Source organism: Echinops telfairi, unplaced genomic scaffold (assembly GCF_000313985.2).
Source record: "Echinops telfairi isolate 266 unplaced genomic scaffold, ASM31398v2 ScPeMD7_53;HRSCAF=182, whole genome shotgun sequence".
NCBI classification, from domain to species: domain Eukaryota; kingdom Metazoa; phylum Chordata; class Mammalia; order Afrosoricida; family Tenrecidae; genus Echinops; species Echinops telfairi.
In genome coordinates this window covers 2260605-2275604 of record NW_022103951.1, presented here as the reverse complement: position 1 = coordinate 2275604, position 15000 = coordinate 2260605, and the positions used below count along the sequence as shown (strand labels likewise).

Genomic DNA, 15000 nt, shown 5'->3' with positions numbered 1-15000 from the left:
AGGTAGCCAGGACTTTACCACATATTCTAGGGGAGCTGGAGAGCTGTAGGGAGTTTGAAGTGGAAGAAGTGGCATGGTCGGACTTTTAGTGGGCTATTGAGTGACTTTGTTGATTCGTCCTCATAGTGACTCTATAGGACAGAGCAGAACGACCCTGTAGGTTAAGCACTTGAGTGCTGGTGATTCAAGATTTGAAGGTTTCTAGGTCTTTTCTCTCACAAAGCAGCTATGGCGTTGAACCACCAGCCTTTTGGTTGGCACTTAAGTGCTTGACCTTTGTGCCAACGGGATGGTGATTGCTTGGCCCAGGAAGTCTCAGAGGAGTTTGTGACGAGTGATTGGATTCTGGAAGCATTTTTTAAAAAGCAAAATTGATCGGATTTGCTCCTCCAGTCTCTTCTCCCTGCCACCTGTGTTGTTAAATAGACTGAAATGGAGGAGAGAGTCCTTCCTGCGGTCTATTAACTATAACTTACACTCCGCGATATTTACTCACATTAAAAATAAAACTTTTTAAAGGAATTGACTGAATCTTGTACTTACCCAAACCATTGGTTCTTCCTTAAACACAGACACTTTAGATCTTGCTTGTTGGCCCCACATGAAATAGGAGTGCCCTTGCTCTTTGCCTGCCCATGGACAAACTGAGTGTTGTGGATGTTTGATTTTAAAATTACAGTCTTGACGATAAAGCAAAACTTCTGGACCACAGACCACACATACCTCTACTCAAGTATGGACAGAACCCACACCCAACTCATTGCTGTCTAATGGATTGAACCCATTGATTCTGATTCACAGTGACCCCACAGGACAGAGTGGAACTAAATACTATTTCATATGGAGACTGCCACCCCTTTCTTCTGTGAACTGCTGACCTTTCCATTAGTGGCTGAGCACTTTAACCACTGCACCACCAGGCAGGGCTCCTCGGACTATAGTCAGTTCTCTGAAAGTCATGTGATTACCACTAGAATATCCATATTTTCTTGGACGGGTGTATTGAAGGGGTAAGAGAAAATGACAACTGCTGTACCGATCTTTAGCATAAACATGCCCAGAGTGTTGGAGAAGATCAGAGACCACTTTGTATGTAAGCTAGGCCTGGAAGGATCAGCAGGCTATATAGGTGGGGGTGAATAGCTGGAAGGCGTTCTCATGGCTCTCTTCTACCTCTTCGTAGAAACTGGAGAATTTATCCCCTTCTCTTGCGTGGCATTGTGGGTAAGGCGTTGGGCTGCTCACCACATGTTTGGTGGTTCAAACCCACCAGCCGCTACTCAGGAGAGAGGTGTCTGTCTGCTCCTGGAAAGATTTGCGGACTTGAAAAACATGGAGCATCGCCGGGAACTGGAATCAACTCAATGACAGCAGGCTTGTATTTGGTTCTTAATCTTTACCTCAACAATGTACTGTGTAGCTCCTCTGGTGTTTGAGGAACCAGCACGTCACTTCTAGTTTGAATAAGTAGGTTGGCGTTGAATCTTCAGAGCAACTTAGTCTATGATTTGATTAGTCGTCACTTTCCAGTGTAGTGACTCGAAGCTATGCTCTTAGATTTGGATAGTTATAGATAAAAATTACCCCAACCCTAAATCTTGACATTACGAAAAGTACTCTTTGTTCTTCTTTTCCTAGTCTTCTCTCTCGTCTCCAAGTACATTCAGTCTTAAGTATGGATCCTTCCTTAGGATAGGGGCACAGTTTTACATGTCTTTCATAGTTATCAACCACATGAATACTGCAATAAATATGGCACTTCGCTTTGGAAAAAGACCTCAAACTTAACTCGTAAGCATCGATGTCAGAAGGGGTTACAGCTCATGGGTTGTTGAATAGTCATAGCAGGAGATTTGTCTGGAACTAGGAAAACAGTTGCAGTATCAGATATGTGTTCTGAGGTAGCAGGTCACCTTGTGAGGGGTGTGTGTGCATGTGTGTGTGTTTTGCATATTCCTATGTGGCTTGGTTCAGCCAAGTGCAGTGTTCTGCATTCACCTAGTACTTTGGTGGACACTATCATGCATTAGCAAACAGAATGCATGTTATGTTCAAATTGTTCCCTAATACATTAATGGCATTGGAATACATTTCTTATTTCAAAACAAGCATTATAGCAGAACTGACTGTACCTCATTATAATGTTCAGGTTTGTTCACAGACATTTGAAGCAAACAAAAGTTCTTAACAAATGAATGATATAAATTTAGTACCTATCAATACCGAAGAGAAAGGATAGTGTAAAACTAGGTAAAGTTTCTTTGAATATAAAGATTTTGACACAGACCTTAAAGTTTTGGCTATGGATTGGAGTAGTATCAGAAGATGAAAACTCACAGCAACTTAACTCCCACTAGCTAAGATGGAGTGAGTGTATCTTGTCTCTCCAGTTGAAAGCAAATATAAAATCCAAAGAGAATACAGGATATAGATGCATGAAGATGCTGAAAAGTCCTAGTAGTCAGATTAGAGATGAAGACCACACTCTGTCATGGAACCAGTGGTGAATTTAACTTTTTTCCCCCCTAGTATTGTGAAGGTTTAGAAAACTGAAGGAACCTTAGCGCTGTTAGCTCACAGAAGAGAGATTAGAACTGCAGGTCAAACCTAGGCATTTTAATAAGATCCAGAGAATCATACCATACTATTTCAAATGTCCCAGAATACAATTCAAAATTAATTGGTATAATAAGAAACAGAAATTTTTTAAACTTATATGTGGGGTGGAGGAAATTAGAAGACATCAATGCTGAGATGACACTGGTGTTAGTATTATAGGGTGTTATATGACAAAGACTTTAAAGCAACTGTTATAAAAATGTTCCAGTAAATAATGGTAAATACTTTTTAAATTGATGGAAACATGGAAAGCTTCATTAAAGGAATAGAAGATACAAAGAAACCCAAATGGGAATATTAGAACTGAAAACTATCATAACTGAAGTAGAAATAACTAGAGAGGCTCAATAGCAGACTGGAGATGTCAGAGGAAAGAGTGAAGTTGACGATTGATTGATAGAAATTATTCATTCTGAAGAAGTGAGGGAAATAATATTAGGGGTAAAAAATGAACCGAAGCCTAAGGACCTGTGTAACAATAACAGAAATCATAACATTCCTGTCATTGGAGTCCTGAAGGAGAGAAGAAGTACAGGAATGGGAAAATATTTGTAGAAATTCTATCAGGACTCTTCCTAAATTTGGAGAAATAAATAAACTGACAGGTTTAAAAAACAAAAATCAAAGAAATCCATTCCCATACATATCGTAATCAAACTGTTTAAAAGAAAAAGTAATGTTTAAAATCAGCCCACAAAACAACCTAATAGTGATTTGAGAAGGAAGTGAAATAATTTTAAAGTGCCAAAAGAGAATTTCTAACCCAAATTTCTATATCCAGCAAATATATCCTTCAGAAATGAAGATGAAAGAAAGACATTCTCAGACAAGGGAAAACCAAGGGAATCAATTGCCAGCAGATCTGTTCTAATAGAGAACTGCTAAAGGAGGTGTGATAGTTAGGTTTTGTGTCAACTTGGCTGGGTCAGGGTTCCCAGTGTTTTGGTGGTAATTCCCCATGATGTCCTCTAACACAGTGTAATCATCTCCACAATAAGGTTTAATGTAACACAATCTGTGAGCAGCACTTAGCAGTTGTGGTGAAGTGCAACTCCCTTGATCAGGTCTCATCTTTGATGCAATTAAAAGAAAGACTCCTCAAGAAGGTAGCCTGTTCTGTTTTATGCTTTTCTCTTGGGAAAGCTTGTTACTTTTGCTGGATCTGGATCTACCATCTGATTGGTCACCCTTCTTCCATAAAACTAAAGTCACTGTCGTCGAGTCAGTTCTGATACCAACTCATAGCGACCTTGTGACCCGAGCCTTCAGCAAATTTCCAACCTTGGATTCATTCCAGTTTGCATTCACAAACCCATGGTCTTCCTCCTTTCTGGTCATCAGCCTCTACACTCCTCGAGTCAGGAGAAGCCTTCAACTTAACGTCAGACCCACCAATTTGAACTGGACTGTACTTACCTGCTTCCACAACTATGTGAGCATTTCTTAATATTAATTTCTTTCTAAACACGTGCACATATAAGCATCACTGGTGTTGCATCTTGAGAAAACTCAGACTAGCACAGGAAGTTATTTAGACAGAAAGGAAATGATTCCAGAAAGAAACTTGGAATATCAAGAATGAAAGAAGAGCAACAGAAATGTTAACAAGTAGACAAATTTCTTCTGTTGACTTTTTTTGAAATATATCTGACAAGTGAAATTGAAAAATATAGCACTGTCAGATAATGTATATACATGTGATCCATAATGCAACTGCAACATCATAAAGAGAGGAGTGAAAGGGGGCCTACATGATGGTAATGTTTTTATATTCCATTTGAAATTTTAAGCTTTTTATTCTGAAAGAGTGTGGAAACAACTGTGTATATTATAGCCACTAGAGCAGCCACCAAAAAGACTATACAAAGAGACACGGTCAAAAAATATAAGAAAAAACAACCCAAAAGCCCTCCTGTGGAGGAATTGATAAATAGAGTCTGGTATATGCATACAATAGAATATTACATATCTCTAAACAATGATGAAACTGTCAAACATCTTTTGACATGGGAAAAATTGGAATATATTTTGCTCCACAGAGTTAGTTACTGAATTACACCCACTATTAGGAGAAGAACAAGGAAAATGGTTTTCATACCAAAAGCAGCAGACTTTGAAGACTACTGGGAGAGGAAAGGAAAAGAGGTGTATGGGGTAGAAGAATAAGGCCAGATACATGGGGAACTTTCTGGGAAACTATCAGTGTTGTTTCTTGACCTAGGTGGTGGTGACCTGGGTATTTACTGTCTAAAAATGAGTTTAGCTGTACAACTGTGTTCTACACATTTTCCCAATGTATGCTACATTCCACAGTTGGGAAAAATATGTGCAAATAACCCAAAAGAAGGTGGGAAATGGCAAGCAGGAAAGAAAAACAGAAAGAACAAACAAAATAAATAAAATGATAGTAAATTCCAAACAGATCAATAACTACATTAAATGTAAATGCCTTAAATAATATGAAGTTAAAAGATAAAATTGCAGAATGAATTTTTTTAAATGATGCAGCTATATGTTGTATTCAAGAACTTCACTTTAAATATGATTTCATAGATAATTTAAAACCTGAAATCAGACTGCAGCTCAAAGAAATTTTAACATTCTTCTCTTAGTGATTGATAGAAATACTAGACATTTTGCAAAAGAATGGACTAACACCATTAGCCAACTGAATCTAATTAATATTTGTTTATATAACACTCCACCCAACAATATGATAATACATATTCAAGTACACATTCATATTCTGGATCATAAAACAAACCCTAATGAATTTAAAAGAATTGAAGTCTTAGAAGGGGTCTTCAAAGAGCTCATGGAAAAGAGTAAATGAAAAGATAATGGAATTTTCCCATAAACTTTTTGAAGCCTTGTATACATTATGTTCTCTAACCATGATGTAATTATACTAGAAATCAATAAAAGAAAGATAACAGGAAAATCCTCAAATACTTGCAAGTTAAACAGCATACTCCTGAATAATCCATAGATCAAAGAGGAAATCTTAAGGAACATTAGAAAGAAAATATTTTGAATTGTGTGAAAGTGCAGATATAACATACCAAACTTTTAAAAAACAACCAACTCACTGCCATTGAGTTGATTCCAACTTTTATTGACCCAGTGGGATTGGGTAGAACCAACCTTGTGGATATTTGAGGCTGTAACTCTTTATAGGAGCAGAAAACCTCATCTTTCTCCCTTGGTGCAGCTTGTGGATTGGAATTACTGAAGTTACACTTGCCAGGCTCATGCATAACCTAATAGGCGCCACCAGGACACCTAACAAACCAAACAGTGAGACAATATTTACTGTGATAGATGCTATAATACAAAGAGACCTATTACCAGTATTTCAATGATCATGGAATTACTTATTCATCGTGGATTCACACATCGTAGACTCTTTAAAATACTTAAATAGCACGTTTTAAAAGACTGTATTTTTACACAGTAAAATAAGTAAGGTGTGTATCTCTAAGGAAGAAAGTAAAGCACAGAATAAAATAGGATGGTTGCAACTAAAGCAGTGCTTAGAGGGCAACTGATAGCATTAAAATGCTTTGTAGAAAGTTATTAATGATATGAATTTTCACCTTAATAAAATAGAAAATGAAGTGAAAATAAACTCAATGAAAACAGAGCAGGGTTGATGCGATTGAACTACTGAATTGCATGATGTGAATTATATACCAATAGAACTGTTTAAAACTTCAAAAAAAAAAGAATAATCATAAAGTTAGAAAACAGAGCAGGGAAATAAAAATAAGACCAGATCATTGTAATTGGAAATAGTTGAAATCAATAAACCCCAAAGCTGGTTATTTAAAAAGATTGATAAAATTGAAAAATCACCAGCAAGATTAACTAAATGTAAAAAGAGAGAAGGCACCAAATTCATAGTTATAAACTTTTGTAAAAGAACTCTCTGGGCCCAGATGATTTCAATTTGAATAACACCAGTTCAGCATAATCTCTTCCTGAAAATAGAGACAAGTTAAATAAATAGTAAATATCCCATTCATTTTGTGAATCCAGGCTTGCCCTAATATAAAAACCAAACAGGTAGTTCAACAAACCAGTATCCCTCATAACCCTAGATGAAAAAGATGATCACTAGAATATTAGCAGATGGAATTTAGCAATATGTTAAAAGAATAGTACACTATGTTAGTCCAGGTAGACTAGAGAAACAAATCCAGGGAGACTCATATGTCTATAAGAAAGAGGTTTATGTACAAGAGCAATTGAATATTGAGGAAACGCCCTAGCCCAAGTCCAGATCAAGCCCATAAGTCCAATATTAGCCCATATGTCTGAAACCAATCTATAAAATCCTCTTCAGACTCAAGAAATACATGCAAATATGCCAAATGCAGGAGGATCACAGGCAGTGGGTTGGAAGTCTTGTGAGTCCAGTGGCATTGTAAGAATCTGAGCGCTGGCAGGGGTCTCTGCGTGGCTTCTTCGGCATCAGAGGTCTAGTGCATCAGGGTAGGTCCATGTGGCTTCTTCATCAGTAGAGAGTCTTCAAGGGAGTGAGCATAGAACGAAGTGTCTGTCTCCTGCTCCCAAGGAGAAAATCCAGGAATTCCCAGAATCCTTAGGGGAAGGCCATGCCCACACAGAGACCTCATTGACTATATCTTGATTGACAGCCTGGACTCCACCCCTATACTCTTAATCCTCAAATTGACACCAGATTATCTAACTTCCACATAGACACACACCATGACTATGTGGGGGATTGTTTTAGACTGCAAGTCTAGTGTGATTTTTAAAATCAACCCATACTTGTATAGTCTACCATATTGACAGTCTAATGAAGAAAAGCATGTTCATATCAACTGATGCAGAAAAAGTCTTTAATGGTATTCAACTTACAGTTATGATATGAGCAGGGTGGGGTGGGGGTTGTCAGCATACTTGGGATAGAAGGGAATTTCTTCAGTCCGAAAAGGAGCACTAAACAAAACCTATGTCTAACATCATACTTAATATTGCATGCTTATACACTGTAATATGGAACAAGGGTAGCCTAATGTCATCTCTGATCACTATACATTGTACTAGAAATCCTAGCCAATGTAATAAGATAAGGGAAAGAAAAGACATACAGACTGTAAAGGGAGCCTGGGCACTTCCTATTTTCAAGAATTGATTGTGCTTGTCTTAGCAAATCTCTAGGAATCTTAAAAACATTTCTTAAAAACTTTAAGCCTTACTAAATGAGGTTTAGCAAGATCATCAGATATCAAGATACACAAACAAGACTCTATTGTAATTCTATACATAGTGTGGCGAGAAGAAGAGAACTCTGCTTCAGAGATGTAAAATGAAAAGATTTCTGTGGAGACATTACAATGCTGCTTTTACCCCTAAGAAATTCTCTGGCTCATTTGTCAGGCAGGCCACCATCTCAATGGTGCCTAGCAGAAAACAAGTTGTAACAAGATGTGGTACGACTGAGAGCCTTTTTATCAAGGAGAAAGTATCTATGACAAAAATTTCTTTCCAGGAACAAAATATTAATATTTTTATTGCTAAAGTTAAAAAAAGTTTTTTGTTTTTTTTTTAATTAATCAATTTATTGGGGCTCATACAATTCATCACAATACATAGATCAATTGTGTAAAGCACATCTATACATTTGTTGCCCTCATCATTCCCAAAATTCTCATTTTCCTTCCCCCCCACTAAAAAAAGTTTTTTAAGGAAAGTCTTTCCTAAGGCTAGGTTTAAAAATTGATGGGCCAGGAGTGTCAGTCCACTGAGGTTCTGATCATTCAGATAAGAACGGAAAGCTTTGAAAATACATCAGTGCTTTGAGTGGGAAACTAGGTTTGGGACTCAAGAAGTGTTCTTTGAGTTGTCTCAACATCTGTTTGCTTGCAGTTACCATTCTTCTCTTTTATTTATTGTGGCAAACGGGGCTGCATTGAAGGGAGCGAGACTTTGAATCCTGGTTTATTTTATCATTCTCTCTCCCTAGAGCCAGCATTCTGGAACCCCCTTCATACTTAGCCCTGCCTGTCAGTTAAGGGTGAGGCTTTAAAACAAACAGACCACACACAAAAAGTGTACCGTTTCTAAATTTTTGTAATAATAATTAGAAATGTAAATTTGTTTCAATCAAGTTCCTTTTGTTCTCGTGGTTGAAAATTACTGGTTAGGGTTATTTTACATTCATGAATGTTAAACCGTCTCTGAGCAAGGTGAAATAGATTAGTGTGGATGACTGAAGGCGCCAAGGACCTCCAGGGGCTTCTGCTAGAGGCCCTGCCCACCTATGGTGTCACTAAAGAGGAACAATGTACTGGTAAAGATGTTTGCTTTCCCTTTATTTTACTTTACACTGGTTGTGATTATATCCTATTTCATATAAGAATAAATAAATAAGAAACATAACCCTTTGCCATCGAGTCCATTCCAACTCATAGTAAACCCCCTGTTGTTACAGAGTAGAACTGCTTCATAGGATTTTCTTGGCTGTAATGCTTACAGACAGAGACCACCAGCCTTTCTTATTCTGCCAAGTCACTGGGCAGATTTGAACTGCCAACCTGTAGGTTAGTCATTGAGCACACATGGACCAGGTGCTTAGCACATTTACTTACTCATCTTCAGCTGAGAATGTACTAAGGTGTACTAAGAATGACCTTGGCGTTTCTTTACAAAACGAACTGGCCTGTTAGAAGAGCAGAGAGCTCTAATTCCTGCATTTGGGATACACCTTGTGGTCTTTTTTACCAGCTTCAAAGTGTTCAAAACTGAATTCTGAGGCAAGGCTCCAGACCTTAACCAAAGATATTCCCTAGGAAATGTTTAAGGAACCACTGCCCTATGCACATGAAATTCACGGGAAAGGAGAAGATGAATTCTGAACCAAGTATTTCCACTTCTTGTCCCTCCAAACTTTTGGAGTGGTGCAACATTGGACTGATGTCATATTTTGTTTTTCCAATACTGGACCATTGTTTCAAGAATACCTACTACCAGCAAGTCTTGTGGTTCAGGGAACTGTTTTATTTAGGATTACTTAGCTGTCAAACTGCTAAAAATGAAGTGGCATGAGTCGAGCAAGAACTGGGAACCAGATTGTTGGCCTTGGAGGAATTACACACCACTGTGCTTATAGCCCAGGTGCTGGCAGAAATTGCTGCCAGTGGCTAAAGGGCAAGACCCTCCAGGTGGTGAAAATGATTGGAGCAAAGCAGACCCGTGAGCGCTTAAATCGAGGCACTTCTGTTACGTTCATGGAGGATTACTGGATAGAACCAAGAGCAAACAAGAAACCTGCTGCTGTTTCCCATTTGTGGAATCTACCAAGGATTCATTAAGATCCAGGAGTAATATACACTTCAGAACAAAGGAAGAGTCGTTGATGCCTGAACTTTTTGCTCAAACTCTGGATAGAATACAATCGAGTATGGAAAGGAATCCGGAACGCCTGGCTGTGGGGTAGATGTGAAATCTGTTGAAGATGGAATTTAGCCCACCTCAGGAACCTGGGAGTTATTTTTAAAAAGGGAGAGAGTGCATTAAGAGAATCAGGCAGACCCTGGAGTTGTTGTGGGTTCAAGTCCAGATCATCATAATAAAGCCAGTGGCACACATATTTATTTATTTTTGTTTCCCAGTGCATAAAAGTTACGTTTACACTGTACTGTAGTTTGTGATATGTGCAACAGATGAGGAGAAAACTTGAATTACGAAATCATGACGCAGAGGCACAGAATGAGTGCATGTGGTTGGAAAAAATGGTGCCGCAAACCTTCAATTTGTAAGAAAAGCTGTGCCTGCCAAGCACGGTGAGATGAGCAAAATCGCAAGGTGGGTCTATATTATCAAAGGGCTTACCAAGCAGAGGGAGAGCTTTTCCTGCTTTCAGCCTGAGAGTGGGGATGTGGCTACTAGCAGCTACTGGTTTTGTGCTTTTGGTTTCCCACTTTTTCCAAACAGATTTTTTGAGAAAAATGATAGCAGTTGGTTGCTTCCTTGAGGTGAAAATACTGTGTGCTGTGTTCTAAGGAAAATCTGTTAGCTTGTTATTTGTTGTAACATTTCTCAGTAGAATGATTTGCTTTCAGATTGAATATAGAGGGCATCCTAGGTAAGCTTTCAGCTAAAAAAAAAAAAAAAACGATTCTGTATCCAAGCAAATTCAGTTTTGAATTAAGCAAGTATCTAATACTATAATTTCTAATGCACTCTAAAAGGGCAGAGAGAAGCCAGAGCATTTTTTGTTGGCTCCGAGTTTACTGTGCTAGGATTAGTCTGGCAAACTGGAGGAATAGAAACAAGGAATTCATGCATTACACATGCATGCCCATAAACACTCTTCCTTTTGTGGATTTAAAATATGAATTTGTTTTGAAATCTATTTGATGGCATTTGGGAGGTAACTGTATAGCTTCCTATATTAAGAATATCCAGGCAGGAAAACCATGAAAAACTACCATGATTCTTTTGTGTGTGTGATGGGGTTGATAACCTTATGTATTGGGCTGCTAACTGAAAGGTCGGCAGTTTGACTCCACTAATTGTTCCATAGAGGAAAGATGAGAATTTCTGCTCCAATAAAGAGTAATCGTTTTAGAAGCCCACAAAGACAGTTCTTTCTTGCCCTATAGGAGTGGTTTTCAACCTTCCTAATGCTGCGACCTTTTAATACAGTTCCCCATGTTATGACCCCCCAACCATAAAATCATTTTCGTTGCTACTTCCTGTCATTTTGCTACTGTTATGAATCGGGCCACCCCTATGAAGGGTTGTTTGACCCCCAAAGGGGTCACGACACACACGTTGAGAACCACTGCCCTATAGGATCACTGTGAGTTGCAATCAACTTGATGGCAGTGGCTTTTTGGTATGGAGTAGGTCTCAGCAACTAAATTGTACTAATAACTGTCTATAATTGCCTCTTAAATCTGAACCATGGGCTCTACTAAATGGTCTCAGTGTGTGTGTGTGGGGGGGGGTCTCTCTTACCTCTTTATAATGATGGTGGTTTAGAGTCCAGCAGCCTTGCTGGGGCTTGAATGTATGAATTTATTCCATTGACGGAGGATCATGGCCAAACAGTCTGATCAGAAGAAGAATGGACTCTTTAGTAATGTCATAGGACAACAAAGACAAATGTTAAATCTGCTTCTGTCTATTTTGTCTCTAGGATCATACCATCCATGATAAGAAGCCCCATCAATTCAATGAAAGCATTCTAGGGAAAGAGAAAGAAATGGTTAGCAAGAACAGTAATTGTATCTTACGATTCTTTATTTCAGAAACAGGACGCTATTGGGGACTTCAAAAAGTGCTGCTACAAATCATAGAAACCCTTTTTAAATAAAATTATTAAAACATAAAGCTAATGTTTTTCAACATATCCTCCTGGGTCTAGATATCTAGGTCTATACACTTCTGAAGACAGTGTTTCCATCTCTAACCCTTCCTTCCACAAAGAATTTTTAATTCTTCCATTTACATCATGTCCAAACAGCAGTTTGGGCATCCTCAAGGGAGGGACTCAAATTGTGTTCCTGTTCAATGTTCTTTGAGTTTGGGGAACAAAAATAAGTCTGAAGGGGCAAGAACAGGGCTGGAGGGTGAGTGGGTTAAGGTTTCCCAACAAAATTCGCCTAGGCATTTTGTGATGCTCACCTTCCCAAAATGATCGCCGAAGGCAAAATGGGTACATAAGCAAATGTGAAAAAAAGCTGATGGTGCCCGGCTATTACAAGCTATAGCATCTAGGCAGTGGTTCTCAACCTTCCAAATGCTGCAACCCTTTAATACAGTTCCTCGTGTTGTGGTGAACCCCCACCCCCAGCCATAAAATGATTTTCATTGCTACTTCATAACCGTCATTTTGCTACTGTTATGAATCAGGTGACCCCTGTGAAAGGGTTGTTTGACCCCCCCCAAACAGGTCGCGACCCACAGGTTGAGAACCACTGGTCTAGGGTCTTAAAGGCTTGAAGTTAAACAAGCGGCCACTTAGCAGGGAAGCAACAAACCCCACATGGAAGAAGCACACCCACCTGTGTGATCATGAGGTGTCGATGGGATCAGGTATCAGGCATCAGAATACCCCAAACAAGCAAGCATTTCGATGCGAAAGTGTGGAGTCAGAATGGAGACCCAAAGCCCATCTGTAGACAATTGGACAACCCCTGACAGAAGGGTCACAAGGAAGGGATGAGCCAGCCAGAGTGCAGTATAGCAAGGATGAAACATACAACATTCCCCTGCTCTGCGCCCCACTCCTAGCTCCCCACTATTATGAATCCAACTCTATTTTACAAATCTGGCTAGACCAGAGCATGTATACTGGTACAGAAAAGAGCTGTCGATGCACAGAATCCAGGACAGGTAAACCCCTCAGGACCAATAATGAAAAACAGAAACTTGGGTGAAGAGAGACAGCAGATGCCTGATATAATTGATGTTGTTATAAGAGTTGTAAGAGCCCCCAGTAAAATGATCTTTTAATAAAACTTTTTCAAAAATTTGCCTAGGGCAGTAAGTACATTGCTATTATGGGCGTTGGGGGGTGCAATTCCTCAGCACAACTTTCCTGACCTTTTTCTCACAAATGCAGTTTTTGCTTTTCTTAAGACTAATTCATAATCCCCCGAGATCATCCTGTGTCCTTCAAGAATATCCCCCCAAAACAGCCGCCCATGACCTTCTGAGGTGACTCTCTGCCTTGAACTCAGCAGACCTAGCAGATCCCTATTGCGAGCCACTGTTTGGACTGGACCTATTTTTGCAGGCCCCCACATGAGACTGAAGGAGCTCTGGTAGCATAGTGGTTTTGCATTGTGCTGCTAATCGCAAGGTCAGCAGTTGGAAACCACCAGCCACTCTGAGGGCTTTCTACTTCCATGAAGAGTTGCAGTCCTCGGAAACCCACAGGGGCAGTGCTACCCTGTCTTATAGAGTTGCTTTGAGTCAGAAGTGACTTGATGGGTGGTGAGATTGGGTTTTTCAGTTTTAGGTCATGAGACTAAGATAAGTGTACTAGTGAGAGGACTTGTCGGCAGCAGCCCACTGATCACGAGACATGTTTCAAGATGTTTTGTTCTGAACAACCCCATGCATATAAGAACGAATCCCAGTAGCAATACTTTTTAACTTATCCTTATGCTGTGGAAGATCTCACAGAATCAGGGAAAACGTTAACAGCTAAGCCATATTGGGGAGCCCCTAGGTGGTGCACACAGTTAAGCACTAAACTGCTAATTAAAGAAGTGGCGATTCAAACCCACCCAGGGTTGGTGCCTCCTAAGGAAGGCCTGCAGATCTGCTTCTGAAAGATCACAGCCTTGAAAACCCCATGGCTTTCTCCTAAACAGTTCTACTCCGAAACACAGGCCACCAGAAGCCACGCACCTTGACAGCAACTGGTCAGGTATGTTGAAGACTTATGTAGACTTTGCTTGCGCCTGATATTAAACTTGTACCAACCACTTTTTGTGTGTCATCAGATTTAATCTTCACATTCCCTTGAGTGTTTTTCAGATTGAGATGCCAAAGCTTAAAGAAGTTAGGTAATTTGTCTAAGGCCTCAGCTGACATGAGATGTCAGAACCAGAATTTGTCCGACTTTTTAAATATTCCTAGGCATAATTTTTTGAACTATATTGTTATATGTTTGTGAAGTTCTTTGAAGCTTCTAGTCTTATTTCAAACTACTTCCATGGCTGCCATGTCTGTCTTCTTGTGGCTTTTCAGGGGGTTAGCTCTCATTTTAGGCCAAGATATATAAAGATCGTAGAGCAACAGGAAGACTGAAGAGATTCATTGAATATTAGTTGTAGCCAAATTGAATAACAAGAGAAGATTTAAAGAAAACATGACTTACTCTGTTTCAGACACCGTTCTGAATATTTTCTCTGTTTAAACTGACCATCTGCACATAATCCTGTGAGTTACTGTCCATATCCCTGTTGTACAGGTGTGGAAGTAGGCTGAACAATTGATTCATTGCCTAAGATCATAATAAGGGAGCTTCCAAAAGTTCCTGGAAAAACCCATTATCTTTTCACTTTCCACAAATTCCTTGATGCCTTTGTGTAAACAGTAAGGGGTGGGCTATCAAGCCACTCTGGTTCCTGAATCTGTGCTCCTAATAAACAGCCACACTAAATTACCCTCCTTCCATATTTATATATTTAATAGTTTAAAATACCGTGGGTTTTACTTAACACCTTCCCCCTCCCCTAAATTGTTTAGGCTGCTGATCTCCTTATTCTCTCTGAATGTACTCAAATCTTCGAGAGATTTATGGTATCATTCCTGTCTTCTAGAAGATGGCAGTACTTTAAACCAAGTGGACACATTAGCTATAAAGAAACTAAAAGCAGGGAAATATGTTCA

General features: G+C 39.2%; 1 protein-coding gene across 2 annotated transcripts in view; it reads left to right on the top strand.

Annotated features, from left to right (window-relative positions):
- Positions 1–15000, top strand: part of POLA1 (DNA polymerase alpha 1, catalytic subunit) — a 333656-nt gene that overhangs the window by 233732 nt on the left and 84924 nt on the right. The window lies entirely within an intron of this gene.